Source organism: Gymnoscopelus microlampas (genome assembly GCF_963454915.1).
Source record: "Gymnoscopelus microlampas genome assembly, chromosome: 3".
NCBI classification, from domain to species: Eukaryota; Metazoa; Chordata; class Actinopteri; order Myctophiformes; family Myctophidae; genus Gymnoscopelus; species Gymnoscopelus microlampas.
Genome location: NC_139940.1, coordinates 30,351,002 through 30,377,868, shown reverse-complemented (window position 1 = coordinate 30,377,868; position 26,867 = coordinate 30,351,002). Strand labels below are relative to the sequence as shown.

Here is a 26,867-nt window from a genome sequence, read left to right as displayed (position 1 = left end):
TAGAGCTACAGTAGCTCCTTTACGGCACGTTGAACCAGATATTTCACTTAGGATCCACTCCCCTGCCGCAGTCAAGCATGCATGCACGCACATGCACACGCACACACAGACACACATACACATTGAATTGGCTGCACCGGTCAAGCATTAACAATAACCCTGGCTGGTCCTCAATACCACACACAAACACGTACACAAATATACACATTTTCTGTTGTATGCAATCACACTCACAGTGGGTCACAACATGCACAGAGAGGGGAGGTAACCTGCCAAACCTCACCTTGGCTCAACTCAACACCCATCTTCTCCACGCCCCCTCTCCCGCCCCCCCCAAAACAATTTAGTTGTTATGCCAGTTCCCTGATTTCCCCACACACGTGTGTAATCTCATCACTGCTGACCCCTACTGGTTGGTCTTTGGACTGGTTGGTCATGGGGAATAGGGTATTGAAACCACGTCTCCTCACTGGCAGACGTTCAACACCCCTGCTGACAGGCACCCTTGACCAACCTGTAGGAGTTGTTTATGGGAGCTGAATGGGAGGGCGGTCTTTGTCGCTGCACTAGCATGTCAAATTGTGTTTGTTGGAACGCAGAGCTTTTGAAATTCAGATCGACTCAGTGAAGAATGAGACAGAAACGCGGACAGAGAGCAGGGGAAAGACACCGCAAATGGTCCAGTCAGTCAGGAGTCGAACCGGGGAAATGCTGCAAGGCATTCTGCCTTTCAGATATGGGGTAGCCCCTGATATGAGGTTTTGAACATGACTCACTGTCTGTTGGTTCTCTGACTTGAACGATGTATTACTGGCTGCTGACAGCGAGTGAGTGAGTGAGTGAGTGAGCGTGCAAGCGTCTTGAGGGGAGATTGCATTGCTTGGGGCAGGGCTATGCATTGAAAGACCACATAACTATAATATTGGCCTTCAAAAAAATATATCACATTTATGTGGAGGTGTGTGCATCTATGATCAGCTGGAAAAGAAGCATCCATTATTTGTCTTGCCTTTGCACACACACACACACACACACACACACACACACACACACACACACACACACACACACACACACACACACACAGGGAGTGGTCTCAGCTGTGTGGTTGCTCTCTCCCCTCTGTCCTGGGGGAGGCTTTCTAGAACAACAATAACTTCTCCATCACTGCAACACACACACGCACGCACAGTGACATTTATCAAAGTCAGCAGTGTCCTGCATCATACAGAGGCCCAGGGATCTTCCTGTAAGATATAAAGAACTGGACCCCATCACCAAGAGAGTGAGAGACAAACAGAGTGGAAAAAGAGAGGGAGAAGTGTGTGAGAGTGAGATATAGAGAGGGAGAAAGAGAGAGCAAGATATTTGCACCGGCTTCGAATGCTATCAATGCATTGAATGGGAGATTATCACGTTAGCACCCGAATCAGGTGGATATTTGGTGCTGTGGGAGCAGACACAGAAGCAAATAACATTGTGTGTTTTCACTAGACCACTGCTCAGTTTGTTATTTCAGTAGAGCATCCATCTCGATGTTTTTATATTCTGGTAACTTGCTCTTGAATGGTTTGACCAAGACTTCACACTGAATAAAATTTGGCCAATAAAAACATTTCTGTCCTTCCCTTCTAAAAGAAAATGCATTTATGGTAGTTGCTAGAGTATTTTAAATTCCTCTTAAAAGGAGCACTTCACCCATTTTGAATCTTATCTTAATACTATTGGTCTTCACTAATGGTCACTGTAAGATGGGACAATTTCCGTCTACCAACTCTGCGTCTCATTGGTGGGTTCAGCTCAGGAACTTGCCTCCCAATGACATCATCGATGGGGATTCCAAGCTAATAGAAACCCTGAACTCTCTTTGCACTCTTTCCTGTCACTGACCAATAAGTCACTGTCATCTTGCAGAACTGCAGTAGGTCTTTTTTTAAACCTGCTGACTCGACTAGAGGTGCAGGTGTTGTATACGGTACTAATGTGTTTCATTTGTGTTTACAGTAAATCAATGTTATAAGCTGAATGTATCCACTATCCAACCAGTTAGCCGGTCAATCCTTTAGGAACGCTCCCATTAATGTAAGATCTATTCAAAACTGTATCCACTTTAGAAGAAAGTTCTGTCCTTGTTTGTTAATATCACCACAATTAATTAGCTTAGATATACTTAGCAAATAAATACTCTACCAGTTATCTTTTATAATTTACCCTTCACCCAAATAATAGTCCCTGAGACTGGGAGTTTGGGGTTCGATCCCCGGCCGGGTCGTACCAAAGACTCTGAAAAATGGGACCCAATGCCTCCCTGCTTGGCACTCAGCATCAAGGGTTGGATTGGGGGTAAGTCCCTGCAACACACTAGCGCCATGTCCAGGGGATGCACTTGTACATCAAGCTGCCTCACGCTACAGAAACAGGAGATAGGCTCGTTCCCTATGGGCCTCATGGCTCGACAAGGCTACTTACTTACTTACAAGTAATAGTGTCAGTGAGTTGCAATGTGGGAAGAAAAAGGTATACAAGACACATTTGGTGTACCTTTTTTGCTATTGTACCTCGCCGACAGATCAGTGCAATGTAAAACCCTGAGTGTACAAATTGGAGCCAAATGGACCTGTACATTTCTATTTAGTTCTATTTGTATACACAGAGTAAAATGAACACTGAGGATGTTACTTTGTAGTTTGTAGATACCTTACCTACTAGCTAACATTTCATTTTCCCCACAGTCTCTCTCAGTACTGGGGTGAGAGTAGAGATCTACCTTGCAGATCAGATGTAGGAAGGTCAGTGAGCACGGCAGTTGATTTAACCATTTAGTGGAAACCATAGGCATTTATAGATGAAGAAGCCATCAATAAACACCTTCAATGGATTTCCCTGCTTCAGCATAATGATGATGACAACCTTCCTAAATGTTAGTTAGCAGTTTTGTTTCCACTCTGCCAGTAATGCAGTCTTTAGTTTTTTTTTTATCTTCCATTTACATTTCTTGAACCGATCCGTTCCCTGGATTCCCTCCCACTGGATTTGGTTGTTAACATAGCCGTAATCTAGCTCTTAGAAAGCCATTGACTGGGTGTGTTTATTTTAGAGGTAGTTTAGGGTCACTGTTTAGGCAGCGACAGTGGGAGATATGGATAGGGCCCCAGGCTACAACTGCAGAGCTTGGCACCCACTGAGTGTTACTGTGTTTGTTTTACAGAGCTATAGGAGCCAGGGTTAATGTGGTGTGCGTGTGCGTGTGCTTGTGCGTGTGGAGCAACATGTTTTATCTATGTGAGGGAGCTTGATGTGTTGTTTTATAGAAGAGCCTGAGGAAGACACATTCTCCAGCAGGAAACAGTTACTAGAGAGCAAGAAATCTAAGTATTTATGCTATGGTAAATTTATGTATGTTGGTGTATACTTTTACCATTTTCCCACACCTACTGTCATATAATATATGAGCCATTAATGCCCATATTATGGACATTAAGTATACTATGGGCATTACGTAACTATGGCCCAAGAGGTCCAGCTGTGACTGAACAGTGAGTCAAATACACTATCAAACTGAATCAACACTCCAGGCTCCCTGTGCTATCTAAGCTAGTAGAGCAGAACAGTTATTCTCCAACAGTCTTAAGGGTGTAGACAAGGAGATTATCTGGAAAGTTATAAATACTAGGAAACACAATCAACTGTTCAATCCATGATGGGAGTTTGAATTCATGGTAGTGATAAAATAAAGAAGAGTATTCCAAACTCAGTTTCGTCTCATTTCATTAACATGTTCACATTTTCAGCACAGACATTTCAGCTCTGAAGCCTTCCTCAGCGTTCTTTATAATGATTATTTATGATAATTGATTAACAGTCCATTACAACCAACATTATCAATGTTTCAACTTAAATTCAACTTACATCATAGATTACTGACATCTACAGGCTGGCCATATGAAATCCTAGATCCATATTGGATCCCTGCCCTTTCCATGGTGATCCCGAGATCCATGTTGATTTACCCAACTGAGGGTGTGTGAAACTGGTGCCTTTAAAGGAGTAGTTCACCCAAAACAATTATTAGTTTCTATTCATTTCAATGAAGTATTGAATTCATGGAAATGTTTTTGTTTTTGTCGCATTCCTAAGATTTTTTTTGGGTGAACTACTCCTTTAATGAGGTTGTTCTGGCACCTGTAGCAGCCTCTTTCAGTTAGAAAAGAGGGCTTTGGAATCTTACAGTATGTACAGTATCTTTTGTGAAAACAAGAGGGCATGTTTGTATATTTTAGAAGGACTCAATATTTGGTTCATGGGAGTGATGGAATTGAATAAAAAGTTAGAACAGCGACTGTGAGTGCTTATCTATTATTTTGAGTGTCTAATCTAAAGCATAACTCAAGGGTTGTGTGACATTGTGTATCTATGTCTGTGCATGAACATTGCCTCAGGTATGTGAGCAGGCGAACTTCAATAAATGCCAACTATGAGAGAACCGAGAAAAGATGCTGAGTTGAGAAATACCTGAAAAAAATGTATTTCCATATGATTTGCATAGGTATGTCACTGCAGCCAGTGATTTGCTTAACATTTGCATAGCATGGTTGCTGAGCCAATAGTGTGAGGACGTGATAGTAGGGAAATGTCTCACCAGACAGTTAATTTATCATTCATCTGATGGAGAAACTATTTGGAGGTTAATGGGTATTGGGTCGTGTGTAAAAGTGTTTCACCTATCTGCATTTAGCAGCAGCGGTAAAAGAAAAATAAGTCCTGCAGCTTCAACCAAAACTCCTTAGTAAGCTGGTGTCGTGTCCAGCTTACATATTTATTTTCTTTGCTAAATCTTGAGATATCTCATGTAAACTAGACATTCTCTATGTTCATAAATATGCTGTATGTACTTAAACCTCAGAAAGGTCCCAGCGTCCCTTAGACCGTCTGCTAGCAACAGAAAACATTTTTGTATAGCACCGGTTCTAGAGGAAACACTGAATGCACATATCTGTGTTTGTCTCTCCTATTTGTTTGTTAATGTACTGACTACTGACTGTGTGTAGCATTAATCAGCTGATCTCCATTAGGTGGCGGGGTATATTATGGCTTATATAAAGGAAAGAACAGAAATCAATGTTATTAATAACACCGGAGCCTGGGACTCAGAGTGCATGGGGAGATAAAGAGGAGGAGAATTGGAGGAAGGAGAGGCTAGAGGGAGGTGCAGGAAGATAGACATGTAAGAAGAGGACTTGTCATCTCATTAATGTGCCAACAGGCTTAATGCTGAAAATGTTTCGTATAGTGACAAATCAATGAGGCTAACATTGATCCTGATTACAACACCACAAGGAAACGGTCAGTGATGTCTCTCCAGCCCTCTCTATGCTTAAAGGGATAGCTCACTCCCAAAATGACTATTTTTCTATCGATTACTCACATCATCATCACCCGTGTTGCCTTCATCATAGTGTACTACTATAAGGTCAGTCTTATGCAGCTTGCCATATATTTATACTGATTTTATCCTGCTGTAGCTTTTAACCAGAACTGGAAATCATACTACAAAATAAGCCTAGGTTTTCAGGCCCCTTTAACCCATTCAAACAGGGAACGCATCCACGTAACCACTTTATCCATCTTTTATACTTTGGCTATTGAAAAATAGCAGATATACAAGTTCATTGCGCGGCACCGAGTGCCGCGCTATGAACTTGTAGATCTGCTATTTTTGATAAATCTTGAACATTTGTGCAAATATTTGAATATACATATTTTTCAAAGGGAACAAATCTTTGTTTCTGGGGGTCCCTGGAACAAAACATTTTGAGAAGGGGGTCCGTGGCCAAATACATATCATTTTGTGGGTCCTCGACATGAAAAAAGGTTTGAGCTTGTAGATCTGCTATTTTTGAATAGCCACAGAAATCAAAAAATGACAGATGCGTTCCCGATCTTAATGGGTTAAGAGCTGTCAAGTCTTTGAACCGATCGCTGTTGTCAAGTATATCTTAGCCTGAAAGATTCAGATGGAATATTAACTAAGTCTTGCAGGCAATGACACATCTGACATAAAGGCTTTTCCTTTTTCTGCAAGAAAATATAATATTTATGCAAGCACAATACAGGCAAGCACACACACACACAAATGAATGCATGCACACAGGCATGCACAACTGCACACGCATGCATTCTTCATGCATTTTAACAAATGTGTGTGAGTGAAGGTTCGAAGGTCTAGTAGTCAACACCAAATAACAACGTTTTGTTTATCTATCTTCCAGAGTGCTTTGTGGGGGTCTCAGACAAAAGTACGTATTTTGAGTTATTCTCCAACTGTATTCAGCAAGACTATTGTGACTGTGACCTGGTTGGCTATATCAATAGCGATAATTACTATCACCACCATATTACTTTCCTTCTGTATATCGGCTTGCTTACTTGTGGACCAGCAACCAATGACTCTCATGCACGCATACATGCACACAAACACACACAGCAGCAGCCCACGAACCCCAGGTGATTGACCTAATAACATTTTTTGAGACCGACAGTCAGTCACTTGACAGTTCACAGATGAAAAAGCCTTCTTATATTTTAGGCAATATAACAAATATTTTCCACTGGAACACAAGAGCTGACCCTCAAATAAATAGGCTTCCCTGAGTGTGAGCGAGAGTTTGTGTGTGTATGTGTAGGGGGTGGGGGGTGGTCTTGCGCGTGCGTGCGCAAAGGTCACACATACACATTTCAATCATGCTGTTTTGTGAGTGTTTGTGAGCATACCATAGGGTTTTTTTTCCAATATCAGAAATGTATTACACTGTACTACTGATGACAGAACTGTGCACGTGTGTGTGTGTGTGTGTGTGTGTGTGTGTGTGTGTGTGTGTGTGTGTGTGTGTGTGTGTGTGTGTGTGTGTGTGTGTGTGTGTGTGTGTGTGTGTGTGTGTGTGTGTGTGTGTGTGTGTGTGTGTGTGTGCGCGCGAGCGGTGGGAGGGGGCATGTGTACCATATCTCATTTGTTTCTGACTCACAAACAACTGACCCACAAGGACCAAACCTAATTCAAAGGGTTAGCTCTGGTGCGCGCACGACAGTCTGTGTGCGTGTGTCATATTCACCCTATATTCAACCCAGAACCAAATCACACAGGAGACAGAGGGAAATTGAAAGTGCTGCACCTGGGGTCAGTGTATATGTATGTGTGGGTGTGCAAGGTCAAACATACACATTTCAATCACGCTGCTCCCAATGGAGATTCAGAGACGGGGTTAGGGAGTAGGTGTTAATACCAAATAGGAAGGGATGGACTGAAAAAGACGAGAGGTGAGGCCGGAAGAAAGAAAGACAGACACAGAAAAAAGAAAAAGAAAACAAACACACACAATGATGAATCTTTCCAGATAGGTGATTATTTTTTACCCGCAACATTAATGTTATTCTAACTTAGTCATTTTTAGCTCAACTCGACACAATTCAGCCCAGCGTGCGATACAGAGTTTAGCCACTTCAAGGATACAAAATTGCCAGGAGCAGCACGTGCATGGTAACAGACAGTGGTGTAAAGTAACTATGTACATTTACTGTACTCAAGTACTGTACTTAGGTACAATTTTGAGGTATTTTTAATACCTTGACTTCTATTCCACTACCTCTCAGAGGCAAATGTTGTATTTTACTCTGTTACAATTATTTAAAAACATTTAGTTACTAGTTACTTTGCAGATATAGATTATTATAGTATAAAACATACATTAACCACTTCAGCCCTATTTTATATATAGGCTATAAGAAAATAGCCGATCTACAAGCTCACAATGCGTTGCGATGCGACGCGTTGTGAGCTTATAGATTGGCTATTTTCAAACATTTTAGTACTTTTACTTTTGGTACTTTAAAGGGTTAGTTCAGATTTTTTGAGTATTTTATGTAGGAAATACTTACCATTAATGTAGTGGTTGCAAAGGTATTAATCAATTGCCCGAGTCCCGTGGTCAGAGTTATGGTCCGTTTCTGATAAATATGAATGTAGTTCCGGTAGATTAGTAGATTTGGTGGGGGCCGCTCATTAAAAATAAATACATTTAAAAAACTAGCGTCATTTGTATTGTTGACCTATTTCTACCATATAGAGCAAGTTTCGTTCAATTTCGACCCCTCTGTCACATGGTACTATTTTTTGTGTCATATATTTTGTGCGTGAGTAGGCTGCCGCGGCGCAGTGATTCTGGACACAAACATTAGTACCATGTGACAGAGGGGTCGAAATTGAACGAAACTTGCTCTATATGGTAGAAATGGGTCAACAATACAAATGACGCTAGTTTTTTTAATTTATTTATTTTTAGTGAGCGGCCCCCACCAAATCTACTAATCTACCGGAACTACTTCATATTTATCAGAAACGGACCATAACTCTGACCACGGGACTCGGGCAATCAATTAATACCTTTGCAACCACTACATTAATGGTAAGTATTTCCTACATAAAATACTCAAAAAATCTGAACTAACCCTTTAAGTATATTTTTATACCAATACTTTTGTACTTTTACTCAAATTACATTTTGAACACAGGCCTTTTACTTGTAACAGACAGAGTATTTTTGTGGTATTGCTACTTTTACTTAAGTAAAATATCTGAGTACTTCTTCCACCACTGGATACATTGTTACAAGTTATCTACCACCTAGTAGGCTGCACATCCACAGATTATCACTGACAGGCACAATGTTTTTTTGTTTGTTGGATTTTTTTGCTTGAGCGCTGCATATTAAAAAACTTTCATATTTTCTTTTCCATATTCGGCTTGGGCATTGCACAAAAAAGTATTAGGAGCCAAGCCTAAGTATTACAATGGTATGGAAAACCTGGTTATGTTATCAATATTCTACCAACAGCGAGAAGAGAGAGAATGAGACATACTGCAGGCCTGCGCCATGAATAAATGAAATTCATAAAAATACATCTTACAGTTATTCATCTGGATGGATGTGTGTGTGCTGAAGACTATTGGAATTTTAATGATATTTAATAAGAAATGTCAAGTTCCAAGAAACAAGGGGTAACATGTAAGCCTCAACTACCTCCGTTAAATTCAAAGAGGAACATTGCCTGAGGTGACTTTCCAAAGTTAACTAAGGACAGGATTTTTAGGTGGGAGGGTGAGCGTGAATGAATGAAGGCACAGCATCTATAATTTGAAGAGTAAAAACATGGTTTTGAGGGTAGAAAGTAAATGACAGTATTTTCCTGGTGATATCAATGCACGTAGATAAACGCTGCCAGGCATGGCAGGAAGTAAAGAGAGACGGGTATAATTCCATCCGTGTTGTTGTGCACATATAAGCGTGCTGACACCTGACATTTTACCACAACATCCCACATCCATCAACAGTGTCTTACACTCTCCATCCCTTCATCCAACCTATCATCTTATGTCCTCTTATCCCTGTCCCCCACACACACACAAACACATACAATCATCCGACCTCCACGTTCACCCTCCTTTCTCTCATTCAACAACCATATCCACTGTACGTACATCCTCAATCTTATTCTTTGTTCTCTATGTCCCTGCCTCCACCTCGTCCTTTCGTTTCTCGAAATGAAAAAACCCATCTCTTTCATCTTACTCACTCTCTCTATGGAGCATCTCTCTTTTGTTGGACCCCACATGACACTACTCTCGCCCAAGACACATGAGCTCCAATTTATACTTCAATTCAAAGAACCACCTTTGGAACTATTCACTGTGGCATGCTTTATTAACCCTAGCATCCCTATTCGGGGGGTTAACATTCTGCGAAACGGCCTGTCTACAAGCATGTAGATCTGCTATTTTCAGTTAAGAGATTTGTTGCAGAGGGAAAAAAGGAGCAGACCTAGTATAGATCCCTGGGGGACTCCAGTCAACCAAGTACATTTAAGTGGTTAATATTGTGGTTATTACATTGATTGCATGTGTTTGATTATCACTTATGGCCTCAGCAGTGTAACATGAGCTACAGTGTAGAGCTCTTCACGGGCCCCCCCGATTCCGAAAATACCCGACAGGACCCGAGACCTGCACGGGTCGAATCCGTGTTTTATCATAATCACCCGGTGCCAGGTCGGAATTGGCGCTATTACCTCGGAACTCGGGTCTGTCCATCATTATGTGTAATACCCGAGTGGATTTGAGAAGACCCGTAGTATGCCTACTGTGTGTGTGCACGGCTGCACTAATCAGGAGAGAAACGCGCTTTTTTTTTCATTTTTTTTTTTTCATGACGTCTTTGACGCCTTTTGGCGCTCAGGGCGTCAGGCCACATGACTTCTTTGACGTCTTTTGGCACTCAATGAGTTAACTTGTGTGTGATGTTTTGGACAGACCTAGGATCAGGTTAGTGCAGCAGCGACATGAATGGCTGTGCATCTTGCGTGATGTTTTAGGCTGGTTTAAGATCAGATTACTGCAGTGCAAAAAGAAAAATTGCTACGCAATGCATGCGCACCACCATACTGCAAAGCAAGCCAGCTGCCAGGCTGATTTGAAAACACCACTGTGCAAATCATGGATTCCTCTGACGAGGTGAAAGCAAAGCTTTGATCATAAAATGGTCATTGGTCAGGTCTGCTATTATTTCATAAAGTCCACATTTATTTACAAAGATTTTTGTAGTTTCATATGCACCGGTTCTGGAAAAAAGAAAAAAGTGAACGGCTCGGAATCTGACCAAATTGTCACGGGTCCACTCGGGTTCGATTCCGTTATTTGAAAATAATCTCGGAACGGCTCGGACTAAATTACCTGGAACCATTTCGGTTTGAGTCTTGTTTTTTTGACCCGTGAAGAGCTCTACAACAGTGTACGGTTTAGCAGCTTACCGTAGCACTGCATTGTGGACCTTGCGTTGAATGATGGTGACCTAAAAGGAAGTTCTGTTGGTTGCCAGTGGAAAGTGGAACACTTATCGAGACTACACTGGATGACAGTTATTTGACCTCCCCCACCTGGACAGAGCTTTGGGTTTTGGGGTTGTCAGTGATTATAAAGTACCTTGGGTTTTGGGCTGTGAATTTTTTCTTTTTCTTTAAGGGGGCAGGTCTGGAGAGTTCACTGCAGTCAGATATTGCTATATTTATGTAGGAAAACGGAGACTCTGGAGACACTCCATTCCAAGCATCATAAACCTTTAACACATGATCCTTTTATGTACTCTCTCCCTCTGACAGATATATCACGTATGAGTCCACTGTTGTCATCATAGCTTATAGCATCATATTTTCCATTTCAGGCAGAGCTACTTAGTGAGCTGCCAAACTTCCCCGACACTCCCCAAACAGCTATACTGTATAAATAAAACATACATATGTAATATACACACACATACTGCTTCATGTACTATATGGAATATAAACGTCTATGTGTTTGTACAGACGCCAGCATGGGGACCAGGACACACTCCGTATGGCAGTCTGAACCCTAATTCAGAAGCAACAGGAGAGCCGCTTTTATTAACCATTCTCTCTGGATCTAGATGGATAACGGTTCAGCAGACCAGAGCAAAGCAACAGGGAGAGAGACACAGAACAGCCTGATCTTCTTCCCAGACCAGAGATCTGTGTGATTCCCCCTCTGGTGAAGCAGCAGCATCACCACATGATATATGAGGAACGCAGGCAGAGGTGTCTGTGTCTGTAGCCTAATACTTGATACATGGGCAAGGGAGGCTGGCAGAGAGGTGTGTGTGTGTGTGTGTGTGTGTGTGTGTGTGTGTGTGTGTGTGTGTGTGTGTGTGTGTGTGTGTGAAGAGGCAGACAGCACAGCCTTTAGGGTCAATAAGATGCTCCTGGTGCTCCGCACAGACCACTCTATGACCCACTTTCCCTCCTGTCCCACACACACACACACACACACACACACACACACACACACACACACTTCCCTCATCTCATTCTCGTCTTCATCGTGTCCCTCCATCCCATCCCCCTAGCTCAGTCCCACCCATTTCCTTCCCCCTCATTGCCTGCCCATCACACGCGCACGCACGCGCGCGCGCGCGCACGCACGCACGCACACACACACACACACACACACACACACACACACACACACACACACACACACACACACACACACACACACACACACACACACACACACACACACACACACACACACACACACACACACACACACACACACACACACACACACACACACACACACAGAGGGCAGGTTAACCTTGGGATGGAGTGCAGTAGGGGGGTTATGGGGGTAAGTGTGTTGGGGAAGCAGGGTGGCTTTAGGGTGAGAGGATACACTTGACTGAGCTAACAGGGACTGTCAGGGCCTACTGGCTGACTAGACAGCAGACTGCCTGCCTGCCTGCCTGCCTGGCTGGCTAGCTGGATTACCAGATAACTGACTGGCAGGCTGGCTGACAGGCTTAATGACTTAGTGACTTGCATCCCAAGTCTAGCCTGACTAACTCACGAGGAGGGTTGTGTTGACTGGACTTCACATGGAATACACTGCAATTTAATTTCCAAGGTGGTCCATGTTTGTATTCTGTGTATTCGTAAGGGCATGTTAATGCATGTTACCGCATGTGCATGTATGTAACGGTCTGTAGTTTTTGCTTGTGTTTTTGTTCACTTAGCTTTAGCATGGGTATATTAATGCATGAAGTCTGTTACTTTGTGGGTGACCAGGTGGGGTGGGAGCAGACACTTTCAGGAGAGCTTTTGTTTTTGTCAAGTTGTCCTTTTGTTTATGTATGCATGGATGCATTTGTTGTATTGTACACTATGTTTGTGATAAAGACCCCCTCGAAAACGAGATGATACATCTCAAGGGGTTATCCTTTCACTAAAGGTACTACTACTACTACTACTAAAGGTACTACACCTGGATGGAGAGTCATTGGCTGGCCGTTTCTCTCCACTACATCTCTTCCCCCGTTAACAGCCCATGTCGAAGCTCACAGCGAAGAAAACTGAGCTTGTAGATATGCCATTTTTGCCCCCAGAATAGGGACGCTGGGGTTCATGTGGTTAAAGGAGTCATCATCAACAAAAACATGTTTTTTAGATGTTAGTCTAATGGGTGTGTTGTTTGAGATAGTAGACAACAATACAGTAATGCCTAGAAAGAAATAAGCAGTTAAAAATGTTATATTTGTTTTAACTGTCAAGGCAGTGCTGGGGACAGTAATGGGGGAACAATGATGGCACAAAACAAACTTTACCAGGAGCCTCTGTTTGCAAGCAACGATTAAACTAAAATGAAAAAGCTACACTCATAGCATGACAGCACACAGACACATTACACAAACGTAACACACAGACACACACAGGGTCATATTCCCTAGGTGGGGTGACGGGGTGTGTGCATGTGTCAGGGGTGACAAGTTGGGCATGCCTGATTGGGACAACAGGACAGTTCCCAGCAGACAGCATTACTGTCTAAAAGGTTCCTTTTCCTCAGGGAAAATTGTGTGTGTGTGTGTGTGTGTGTGTGTGTGTGTGTGTGTGTGTGTGTGTGTGTGTGTGTGTGTGTGTGTGTGTGTCTGTTCAACATGCTTCACTGACGTGGCAAGCTGTGAATGGGCCCAAGAGGACTTACAAACCTCACCTCCAATCACATTTGTTTTTACACATGCATGCACTCACTCACACACACACACACACACACACACGCAACACACAGAGGGGCCTTGGGGTTTTGGCGGCCAGTTTATCTGTCTAGCAGGGTGAGCGACCACTCAGCCGTGGATGATAATGCAATCAACTGTCATTAGAGAGATGCTGACTGCACACACACACACACACAAAACATTTATATTATAAATAAACAAGACACAAAAAGACACGCACGTCTGTTCATGAACACACAGAGAGCAGTACAGCTGCCCTTACCACAGCAACAGCTGTCCGTCACAGTTGAACCCAGGCCCCAAAACACAAACATTACAGTTATGATTTAGTTACTGCAGCACTATTATAATCGTGAGGTCATTCTATTAACTTACAGTCATTGTTCTATTGTTTATATACTGTATTGTGTTAATCATATGGCAAAATTGTAAACTAGTCAGTATTCTGGTGGATGGGCATGGATGCGTATCTATCCATTGGAGTAGAGGCATTGTCAGATGGCTCCACAAATGGCCAAAAACTGTTTTTCTTTCACTTTCACGGCTCCAGACCTATAACCAAGGTGACTGAGAAAATGCTAAATGGCAGCAAATCTAGTTAGGCGTGGCCTATATGGGGAGTTGTGCCATGATCCAACGACTAAAAATAAAAAATAATCTTTTAAATGTACGACTGAGTTGTAGGCCAAATTGTATAATGTCGCCATGAGGTGATTGGAAAAATGTGGGGTGTAGTGTCTTCCTTAGCATATGGCGTTGATCTGTCCAGCGGTTTCTGAGATTAGCTGCGCACACACACACACACACACACACACACACACACACACACACACACACACACACGCACACAACCTGACTATAAATGTCTAGCTCTAATGTCCTTGTTGCATCCTCTGATGCAACCAGTGGGCAATGCCAGTAAAAGGCCAGGAGATGACCTAATTATCTCCCAGCAGCTGGCTACATTAGACTCTGACTGACCCCGTGCTATAAAGGCCTCAATGGACTGAAGACAATCCCAATGACCGAAACCTACTTCTCACTATGCGGAGGAACGACCTTTCAAGTAGTGATAGTTTTAGGCAGTGTGCACAGCAAGAACCGGAGTGTTGAACTATAAGTGTCCTTTTTCTTTTTTCTTAAACACATTTCAGTTTAATTGCACATGTGAAAATAGACATATGCAGGTCTGTTTATCGGCAGCAAAACTGATGGTTTTGCAAGTTAAGCAAGCACTAACAGATTCAGATTCAAAAGGTGGGCTTTTTAATTCAAGTTACAACCCAACACAAGAACACTGGCTTTTATAGTTACTGTGTGCAATCACTGGGCAACACGTATTGATTATGAAAAAGGTAATACTTTCACTAATGATTTACTGTATGGAGACATCACCCCAGTGTCCGATGACAGCCCAAGGGGGAGAGTCGGATAGTGCATGCAGGCGCACACACACGCACACGCACACACACACACACAGAAAGCCTGGTTCCCTCAAACTCACTGGGGTCCAGATAGTATCTCTTCCTTTCAGCCTAGTTAAGTGCCAGAATTTCAATGACAGAAAAGCAGATGTGACATGTTAATAATGTAATGTCTCTATCGTACGTTTATGTGTGGGTGAGTGCATGTAGGACAGGAGTGTGTGTGTGTGTGTGTGTGTGTGTGTGTGTGTGTGTGTGTGTGTGTGTGTGTGTGTGTGTGTGTGTGTGTGTGTGTGTGTGTGTGTGTGTGTGTGTGTGTGTGTGTGTTTGTTTTGCATAGTACTTGCACAAACATTTTGGCAGCATCTAGGAAAGGGAGAGAGTGAGAGAGAAGGGAATCCCTCAGACCATTTCAGTCTGGTGGGATTCCCTGAATGTCAGATTCCCTGAATGTCAGATTCAAAACAGCAGGAGCTATGTTTGTTTATTCAGTGATTTTATAAGACCAAGTTTAATAAGTTTGTCAGGCAGTACGAAAGTAAACACTTGACTTCTGGTTGTCAGACTTCAAGTTCATCAAGGAAATTCAAAATAAGAGAGCAACTGAGCTGTAACTACTACGGTAGTTTCCACTATTGCTATACTTAATATAAAACAACAAGTGTGTATCCATAGTTATATTGTATCACTATTGAGATATTATACGCAAATGTATGAAATTTCACGTTAACACTTCTGGGGTCATTTTTGTGTCGAATCAGACTTGTGTGTGCAGTTTTTAAGTTGCTTCATTCAATATTTTGATATTTTTTATTCATTTGATCAGTCAAAATCCCATCCTATATACACAGGCATTGCAAACAGCCCGAGGTGAAAAGGGTGACATGTTTTTTTTCCCGGTCAGGTGTCACACTATTGCCCTATTTGGATTCAAAACGGCTATTGTAGCTGAAAAGCTACAAGTTCGCATGTCTGTATACAGTAATCCCATTCAAATTTAAACTATGTTAGACTAATTGAAAACATATATTGTCCTAGGGAGACCATCATTTTTTGATTAGTTATTTCATGCATGGACTTCATTGATTTCATGCATGGACTTACAGGACTCCTTGATGAAATGTTACATTACAGAAAATATTAACATAAAATAACTAACCAAAAAAGTGAAGGTCTCCCCTTTCATTAGAGGGACAATATCAGTTTGCCCGGAACCAGGGACATGCCTTTTCAATGAGTCTAACATGGAATTTTAAGCTGAAAGGGTTTACATGAGGAGTTGGGCCCTTACGTGTTATACAAATGGACACTGAGAATACTGCGGTGTAGGAAAGAGGGAGAGACAGAGAGGGAAGAACAGACATTAGGCAGACAGAGACATCTGAAAGAAGGGGAGCAGACAAATATACAATGACATAAGTAGATAGAAAGAGCACAGCAAAGTACTGTAGCATGGGCTGCGAGGCGGAGAGGAGGCAGCAGCAGTAGATTAAGGAGATACCTCAGTGACAAATAGCAGGCCGGCTCGGCTCCAAGTGGAGCAGGAGTGATGGATGTTGTGAAACGAGCCTATACCACTAGTTTGGATGGGTGAACTTCACCTCTGCAGGCCACGAGTGTGGAGTCAATGTGTCTCTTTCTCGTTTCATGGAGCTACAGGGACTGCCTCTACATACACCCCTGGGGTTCAGAGAAGGGTCCCGTGTCCAAGTAGAAATATTACCCAGGGCCACTGTGAGTACCAAAAAAACAAGGCTGGTGCTTTAACTATAAAACCTATAACTTTATACACCGATTCATCAATAGCTAGGTTCTCTTATAGCTTTCTCAACAAAGAAATAAGGTTGAGAGTAAAAGCATGACAAAAAAGCTGCAAAATAACCTGGAATATGGACTAAATCGACTCTGAGGAAGCTATTCTTTAAAATAATCCTATAAAAAAAGTCTTTAGTGCCAATTTATTTATTTAGTTAAAAGATAGACGCCGTCCATAATTTCAATCCATAATTTAAGTCTCCCTCACATTCGCTACATTCAGTTCAAGTCATTATCTTCTTTTCCCTGGAGAGGAAATTAGCGAGATGCGAGTACTAACATCTTTCACATACAACAATGGTTATAAACCAGAAGACTTTAGCTACTACAACTAACATATCGTCACTGTCAGGAAATGGAAGAAAAAAATAAACCTGTTCCAATGGATCCAATGTAGTTAACACATTGGGTGCCAGAGGTTTATTAAAATATTATATGTTCAGTGCCTGCATTTCTTCCATCCACTTACGTTGATATGTTTCGTGCTGTAGAAGCCCCGACGCGGAAGTGCATGTAAACAAGCGTGCGTGCGAGACGCCGGAGGGTCCCGACTAACGCCTGGAACAATAATATTTCCAACAAGATCCTCCATTGCAGAGTGATCGCCGATCAAAAACGGCTCACTTCTACCACATTAAAAAGAAATGGAGATATTAAGCTTTTAGTCAAGGAGATAACATTGGAAAGGCCGACCGGAAGGATTTTTGACATGGATCCACATCCGGCCTCTCCTTCTCAGAAACTCCTTGGATGATCCCAAAGTTTTGTTTTAGCGCCCCACGCGGGCCCCATGTATAAAAATAAAATTGGGTCAAAACCGGTCCGGACCGTTTACGGCACTCCTCGTTTGGATTATGAAAAACGGTTCGGACCGTTTATGGCAAATATATTGAAATATGGAGATAAGGTTCCTGCCCAACAGCACCAATATATTAGTGCAACTGTAGCAGAAGAAGCAGAAATAGTTGAGCAAGAACCAACAATCAAACCTTTTGTCAGTGCAGTCGCTGATTCAATGTAGGTTTACTATTGTGGCTAGCCTGTTGGCCTGATAGAGAGCTGAATATTCTTGCCTTGACCTCTAAGGAAGGACACGGGAAGGGAGAGACAAGAGTAGAGATGAGGAGAATGGGATCGTGGCTGAGACAGTCAACAACACCATGCAGGGTAGATCGAGCGGGCTGAGATCGTCTCACACATTTTGTTTTGCCATGTACAGAAATACCACTGATATGGATTTATTGAATTCACCCAGCCAGCCAGGTTTGTACAGCTATGCTCAGGTGGTTCCAAGTTGGTTTTTGAAACAAGGACCCCATGAGGAGAGAACACTTGCCGTTATCCAAGCATTTAAAAGTCATGGACATTTAGAATTTGCATTGTACCAAAATACTGTACATATGGTACAAGCTGCATGAACGTTTGTTTCTTCAGGGCGGGATGAATCATGCTTTGCATTGTTCGCTTGTGGTAAATTTACTCAGATTATATAATTATATAATACACTTTACAAAGGCAGAGGAGAGAGGGATGTGTGGGCCTCTGAAGGACACCATGAAATATAGGTGTGCTCACAAAGCGAGAAACACTATATATAAATATGACATGATGATAATGGCAAAGAACTGCAAATAAAGTGTACAAAAAGGTTCATTTGCAACGTAAGACAAGCCAGTCATAAATAAGGCATACTTGCTCATAAGAAAATATAAATTCATTGGGCGGGGGCGTACAAGCATTTTCCCCAAATATAATTTATATTAATGATGGCGGTTCATAAAATGTCACTGTTTTATTAGAAAATAACATTCCAAACATTGACAGTAGCAGTAACTCACAAATATAGTCTCACACAAGCCTGTGTGTTGGTAAATGTGTGTGTGCTATCTCGCCATCTGTGTATTAGCGTGTGTATAATTTTATATAAGTGTGTGTGTGTGTGTGTGTGTCTCCGAATGCCACAAATCCAACTGTCAAATCCAAACACTGTGTAGTAACCGCTGACAGTTCCCTATTTCACAACAATAACACATCAGGCAAATATTGACACACAATTTCTAAGACATTACAAATGTGATTATGTTTGCCCTAGGAGATGGCAGTTTATATTCAATGAGCTTGTTTGTGTGTGTGTGTGTGTGTGTGTGTGTGTGTGTGTGTGTGTGTGTGTGTGTGTGTGTGTGTGTGTGTGTGTGTGTGTGTGTGTGTGTGTGTGTGTGTGTGTGTGTGTACGTTGAATACAGAAAATAGGCCATAGGAACTACACCTGTCAGTTTGCTGTGTACACAACATATGTATTAAAAGAGAATGAGACTTTTGTGTGCGTGCGTGCGTGCGTGCATGCATGTGTGCGGATGTGTTTTCATTCATCTCCCTTCGCCTGTCACCTGGGACAGATAGAGACACAGAACAGAGTGTCCCACCTGTATGTAAAAGCTCACCTGTTGTGGGAGGTACAGTGCTGTAGGTGTGTCCTGCAGCGTGACTGTGGCGGTTGGAGATTGAATCAGATGACTCAACGCTGGCAGTTGAGTTTTGAATTTCAATTGATATCTTTGCTTTGTGGGAGCCTGTGTGTACTTAGCATTGTGCCGTGAGCTGTATTATACAAAGGTATCACTTTGAATTTGGACAATGTCCCTTTCAGCAGAGACTGGGTCAGGCAATTGTGACTAAATGATATATTTTTTTGTAAAAGCAACTACTTCAAAGACAGGAAGACGCAGCTATAAGGGGTCAGTGATGGTGAGAGAGGTGATCAGGGAATCTGTGCGACTGTTCAATTTGAACACTTACAATCATGAAGCCAGGATGCACGCACGCACACAAACTCACAAACACACGCAGTTTCCCATTAAGAACAGCTTGCCTCAGCTTGCTACTGCAGTTAATAACCCCATCGTATATTTACGCTCCACATTTAAAGCGTCCTAATTCGATTAATAGTAATAATTAGACCTTACTCTGCTTTCTTAGTTCTGGATGGAATTAAAACAATTTAGGTCATTTGGCCCCTTATTCCCCAAGCCAAGCAGAGGAAAATGCAAATTAGATGCAAATGCCATATAAAAGCGAAAACTAGTTAAGAGCCTGGGTAATAAATACAGAATTTAGCCTCTTGGCATTCGAAAAACAGCCAATTGGGGGCCGTATGGAAATCGAATGCAAATGGCCCAGACATGGAGGGGTTTTATTTTTCTGATAAGGGGAGAAGGTCCTGGTGGCTCAGCAGACTGAGGATTATAACACGTCTATAACATGTACTTGGTATGATCTAGCACATGACCTTTGTTGAGCGTCGCCGCTCGTCTCCTAATCTGTCGTTGCCTGCTTCATTGTAACACAGAGCTGTCATTATATCATCTGTAGTGATATGAGACACGGACAGAGGGGAGGAGAGGGGAGAGAGTGTGACACAGAGAAGGAAGAGAGTGGAACTGCAGGGGTAAAAAGAAATGACTTGATTTGAAAGGTAAACACAGGCGACTGTGGACTACTGATTAGAGGATCAGTGTGGAGAGATAGAGACGGAGAGCGGAGGAGGAGGAGGAGAAGGGGGCCACAGACAGACAGACAGACAGACACAGAGGAGAGGAGAGAAGAGAAGAGGGGGTCAGAGGGTCAGAAAAAGAGAAGACAGAAGCTGGAATCGGAAGAATCAGAAAGAGACAGGCTGAAAAACAAAGTTGTAAAGCAAAGCAGTGCAATGAAGAATATTCAATATGAGAGAAAGAGAGAGTAATAAACAGACATTCTTTGAAGACGTTGAAATGCAAATGAGGAATAAAGCTGATAGATCTGGCATAAAAAAACAGGAATGGTTACTTTCAGTGAATAAATGCATGCACGCCCACATGCACACACAAAGATCTAAAAAAGAAAGTTGGAAAAGCTGAATATAGAAAATTAATCTGCAGCAAGCACCCTGCAAAATTCTATCCATGTCTCTCTCCTTCTCTCTCATACACACAAACACACTGCGTACTGCTGCTGTTGAACACATGATAGGCTTACTGGACCACCTTGTTCAGCTGGCAGTGTCTCCTCATATTACATGGTTCACTTACAGTACACTTTTGCCTATTTCTCCACCTGCCATGCCACCCTATCACAAATAACAACTATAATGCAGCTAATTGCAAACATCGAAACATACTGTATTCACGCTTGTGCACAGCACACATTCACTTGGCCCCTACCAGCAAAGCCACTATATTCAAAATGACAACTAATGCTCTTAATCACAACCTCTACTATGTGCAACACACACACACATGCTAGTGGTGGTGTGCTTAGCGTTGAGTGGTGTGAGGAATGTGGGTGTTGACAGGTAGACTGGTGATTAGAGAGGCTGTTCTGATCAAAGCATGTAGAACCAAAGATTAAACGTACACACATGTAAGAACGCAAACAGCACCCCACCCACCCACTCACACGCGCGCAACCACACAGGAAAGCCTGGGCATACGGTATGGAGCGATGCAAGTACAAATAGCTAGTGTATGTCAGATTCACTGGTGCATTTACAGTACATGTTCATCAAGTAGTATTTGTTTGTGTGTGCGTCAGTAAGATTGTACCTTATATGGTTGTAATTATGTCCAATTAAGACTCTACCCAGGTAGTCTTAATATCTACCCAGGTAGTCTTATTGGACAGTGTGCACAACACAGTCTGAGCCAATATCTCCCTGGGTTTAGCCAGTTTCAGCCAGGATTGTGTGTGCAACTGTGTTGCTTGCGTGTTGGCAGCTGCGAATAAATATTGATGCATTCCCTGCACATTAGCACATAGTTTATTCCGTATTGTTTATTGTGAAATGTTAATGGAAGGCAGAAAAGGGCACAGTCTGTTTAAACTACACATAGTTTGTTCATGAACACACATGACCAAGACTCACTTAAGCTGGGGTTACACTACAGCATAATCGTAGAGATTTGGGGTCAGGAACAAAAAACAATAAAACATTTGTTTTTCTTTACGCCTATAATGGCATGTTCACAATATGGACAAATTAAAAGTGGTTAAGTCTGTCTTAAAAGTAGCCTGTGACGGGGGCGTCCGCTGGCCTAGCGGTCCAGGCGCATACCACATGCTGGTAATCCAGCTTGACAGCGTGTCGCGGGTTCGACTCCCGTTCCCGGCGACCTTTGCTGTATGTCTCCCCCATCTCTCTCCCCATTTCCTGTCAGCCTACTGTCCTGTCCAAATAAAGGCATAAAAGCCCAAAAAATATCTTAAAAAAAAAAAAAAAAGCCTGTGACAAAATAACTACATTGCTTTTTTTCTATTTAATGATAAGTAATGGTTTTGATCGTACAAGGTTTCTGCCTGACAATGACGAAATGTTAATAACTATAGTTAGAATTCACTCCATTACTCACCACATGAAGCATTGAATTCATGGAGATTTGTTGTTTGTGTCGCATTCCTTTACAGTGAATGAAGAATCCAAAAATGAATAAAATAGTTGATGAATTGACCTTAGAAGGTGGCCAAGATTAACTCATTCAGTGCCAAGCTTTTTTATTCATGTTTATGGAATTTTGGCTCTGAGTGCCACAACCAAAATTCATTGTTAAAAAAAAGTGCTTAGGAAGCGAGATACAGCCTTTTTAAGTTATAGGTTAAACAAGGAGTGGATGGAGCAGCAAATCTTCAAATCATCATATCTTGGGTTCTGAACATGTTTTTCCCCCAAAAAAAAAAAAAAAAAAAAAAACTTTTATTTTGAATTTTTTTTTTTATTTTGAAATTTTTTTTATGACGGATTTGACGGATCGTGGCGCTCTGGGCGTCAGGCCACGTGACGGATTTGACGGATTGTGGCACTCAATGAGTTAACAGCAAACTAAATAAAAAGCTGTTTATAATCCCTAAAATGCAAAATAATCAAGTATCTTGTATCCAATCGTGTCATCGGTACTTACAAAGCACAGCCTCTTTGCCTATTTTTTTTTTATTTTCTTTGTTTTTGGATTCATTCACCGTGAAGGAACAAACTAAAAATTCTCAATGAATTAAAGTCTTCCATGAGGTGAGTAATTGATGGGGGGTAATCATTTTGGGAGTTAAGTGTTCCTTTAAATGTCGTAAATGGGGTGACAGGCCTACCAGCTAATGCCAACATACCAAATTACTTCTCTCACCCATTTTCTTTCATGTCCAGTATCCACAAAGCATACAATGTCCAGGGATAGTTGCACGAGCCATCACTGATGGCTCAGCCATCACTGATGTGATGGCCGACATCCATTTTGATCACCAGCTGTTAACAGCAGAAAAGTATGGACGTCTGTTAAGCCTCGAGTCTTATGAAGTACTTTAAAACTGTTAAATGTCATTAAAATTGCATGTGCTCAATATCCCTGTTTTCAAAAGGCAGCCATTTCCTTTTGAAGAAAATTACAATATTTATTAAAATCTTGATTTATTGGAAACGGTAACAGGAATCTCAAAGGATAATCCTATGGAGCAGCAGGAAGGGCTTTTAACAGCAAACCTGCCTGCGGCGTTTGTGTGCATGTGCACGTGTCAGGGTGTGTGTGTGTGTGTGTGTGTGTGTGTGTGTGTGTGTGTGTGTGTGTGTGTGTGTGTGTGTGTGTGTGTGTGTGTGTGTGTGTGTGTGTGTGTGTGTGTGTGTGTGTGTGTGTTTGAGTCTTCAAATACTGTATACGCCTCTGTGTGTCCATGCATGAATATAGTAGCTAGGTGGAGTGAACACGAAAGCCAAATCCCAGAGAAATTGGCAGCTAATTAATAAATCATAATAAAACGGAACAATTTAAAGAGTTATTTTTCACCATAAATAATTTATGTCTTTGTTCAGTGTTGCTGCTAATGGCTGGGCTGCTTTTCCAAGGGAAGACAACAAAAAGCAGTAAATAATAGACAGACGGGAAGGAAACTAAGTAGTAAAGTCCATTAGAAATGAATGGCAGTAGCGAGCATGAAAGAGAATGATTAGGACAACAATGAAAATATAAATAATTGTGTGTGGCGAGTTGAAAATGTGTGCGTGCGTGCATGTGTGCGTCTGTGCGTGTGTGCGTGTGTGCGTGCGTGCGTGCGTGGGGGGGGGTCCAGTAAAGAAAAATAATTCCCAATGAAAGCGCCAGAGCTGAGCTGTTACGCTCTGAGTGACATTCCCATGTAAATAGGACTATTTGTTTTTACTTACCTGTGTTTATCTTGTATGAAACGCAAAGCAAGTCTACGCCACTTATCATACGACAAGCGTTGATTGCTTGATCTGCTATCACACGCGTGTACACACACACACACACACACACACACACACACACACACACACACACACACACACACACACACACACACACACACACACACACACACACACACACACACACACACACTCACATAAAAATGATAAAAGGGCATCATCACTGCATCAACCATAATCTGTAAGCATACAGCCATACAATGCATGTGGGGGGGGGGGCACAAACACATACCCCAGTAACAAGTGAGCCCACACCTACAATCACATGGTGAAAAAAAGATAAAAGTAGATCATCGCATTTTAATCATCTATTCTGGAACCACATGCATGGATGTGCACACAAGCACATGCATACACACACACACACACACACACACACACCAATTGAAAACAGATGGCACAAGATGCATCTGAAGTCCTCATTGTCTTTTCATATTGAGCTCCAACAGACATAGCTTGAAGTCTGTCTTTAATCATTTAGCAGCACTGGGAATCTAAATAAGGTTGAGACAATCAATCTGCAGTTATTATCACCTGGGACAGGGAGACGTACATACACACACATACAGAAAGACAGACAGATAGGCAGAGCAAGAGGGAGACAGTTAAGGGGGAAAAGGCTTTGATAAAGGGGATAGTGGCACACATCCTGACAGCCGGGAAGATAGAGACTGGTTGAAAACAGAGAGGTGGGAAGAATGTTGGTTAACCACTTAAACCCTATATACGTTGTTGTAAGTCAAATAGCGAATATAGTTGATCTACAAGCCCACAATGTGTCACAATTCAACCCTGACATAACAACTATGGTCAAACACTGTTCAACTGAAGGCCATCTTATCATTTGTAGAACACAGAGTGAGAGACAGATGAAGAAATAATAGGAATCTAATCTACCACACAGGCTGGAAAATTCAAAGCTCAAGCAGCAAGAGGTTAAGCACAATAAAAGTCTATCTTGTTTTAATCTCACACACACAATAAAAGATATATACATACATACACACACACATATATAGTGGCAGCTGGGGCCTTTTGAGGACACATTTGGTCCATGTGCCCTTAGAAACCATGATTATCATGAACACACTTTCTGCATGAGTGAGGGAGAGAGACAGAAAGAGAATCAGATCAGATATCAAACAGGACAGTGTCTGTCTGGCAGATTAAAAGAACCATCTGTGTGGCATGTGGAAAGCCTCGGATTATCAATACACTGCACACGTGTGTGTGTGTGTGTGTGTGTGTGTGTGTGTGTGTGTGTGTGTGTGTGTGTGTGTGTGTGTGTGTGTGTGTGTGTGTGTGTGTGTGTGTGTGTGTGCGCATGCGTGCGTGCGTGCGTGCGTGCGTGCGTGCGTGCGTGCGTGCGTGCGTGCGTGCGTGCGTGCGTGCGTGCTTGATCGATCGATCGATCGATCGATCGATCGATTGAAATCTCAAATTGGAGATAATAAATTAATCTTCCCAGACACAAACACAAACACCAACGCCAACACACCACCCTTAAACATTAAGTCTACACAATTACACATACTGAACTTGACTTGTGGATATATATACATAATGCTTAATCAACACATGCCATACACATCTCTTCCCTTAGAGCATTATCTGTATTTAACCTGTTAACTTCCACTTTTATGGATCTACAACACCATGGTAAACACGGAGAGAACGCAAACAGGGCAGAAAAGATGAGTGAGCTTCTGAGGGTGAATTAGGTGAATGAATGAGCTCTTAAGGGACTCTCATAAGGTCTCTCCTTCAGTCTAAATTATCTGCCATTTCTCTCTGGTCCAGCAAGGTTATTTGTCTTTTATTTGATTCCTGGGAAGCCCTACTACTGGGCAATCAAGGTTACTTTGTGCAATGACGATGCAAATTAAAGTCTCGGGTTCACTCAAATCATTCCCGGCTTTTAAATCCACTTATAATATTTGTGCTCTCGCATGGAAAAGGAGCAAATAGCCAATTCATTTCATGTTCATAAAGCAGAGATGAGAGGGGGGGGGGGGCAGGGAAGGACACCATTGACACATGTAGAATTAATTCATCACGCAAGATAATTTTGCACACATCCACACACACGCGCAGTTGGCCATCTCAGACCAGCCCCGCTTTCAGTACAGCAGGTGGTCATACATTCACAGCCTTCTACAAACACAACACACACTCCAATACAGTACTCATGCAGACATTTCAATTGCCTAGGCACCTTAGCCATCACCTTAAACTCAATCATAATAGCCTTATTAATATTCCTAAAGTAGACTCCCACTAGGTTTTTGCATTATAGTAAAGCAAGATGAGTCGCCCTGTTTTCAATTTCAGCAGGTGGTCAGTCAGAAAATCAGTGAACATTGGACTCTCAGACAGAAAAGGGGGTTATCTTCCAAAACAAAGCAAACAGAGAACTAAAAGACAGAGACAGGAAAGACAGAGGAGACATTGAAAAGTCATTTAGTAAATGTCCTTGAATGAGTAACTCTCACGCCCTCGCCACCCACACTAGCCCGATATGCCGTGTTAATTACTGCCTACTTTCAAGATTTTATTCCCTCTCTATGGGACACATTATATTTCTGTTTTCTGTGCCGAGTCAAGAAGATGAAGAAAAGAAACCTCCCTTTAGACAGGAGGAAACAAGGACAAAGTACAGTTGAAACTAAACAGAAAAAGTATTCAGAAATGCAGGGAATGGAAGCAAATAAGAACACAGATTATCCATTTTGATTGTTTTGGTTCTAATGAAAG

General features: G+C 42.1%; 1 protein-coding gene across 1 annotated transcript in view; it reads right to left on the bottom strand.

Moving 5' to 3' along the window:
• The window catches only part of cdkal1 (CDK5 regulatory subunit associated protein 1-like 1), a 322,737-nt gene that overhangs the window by 277,327 nt on the left and 18,543 nt on the right, over positions 1-26,867 (bottom strand). The gene's annotated exons all lie outside the window — the stretch shown is intronic.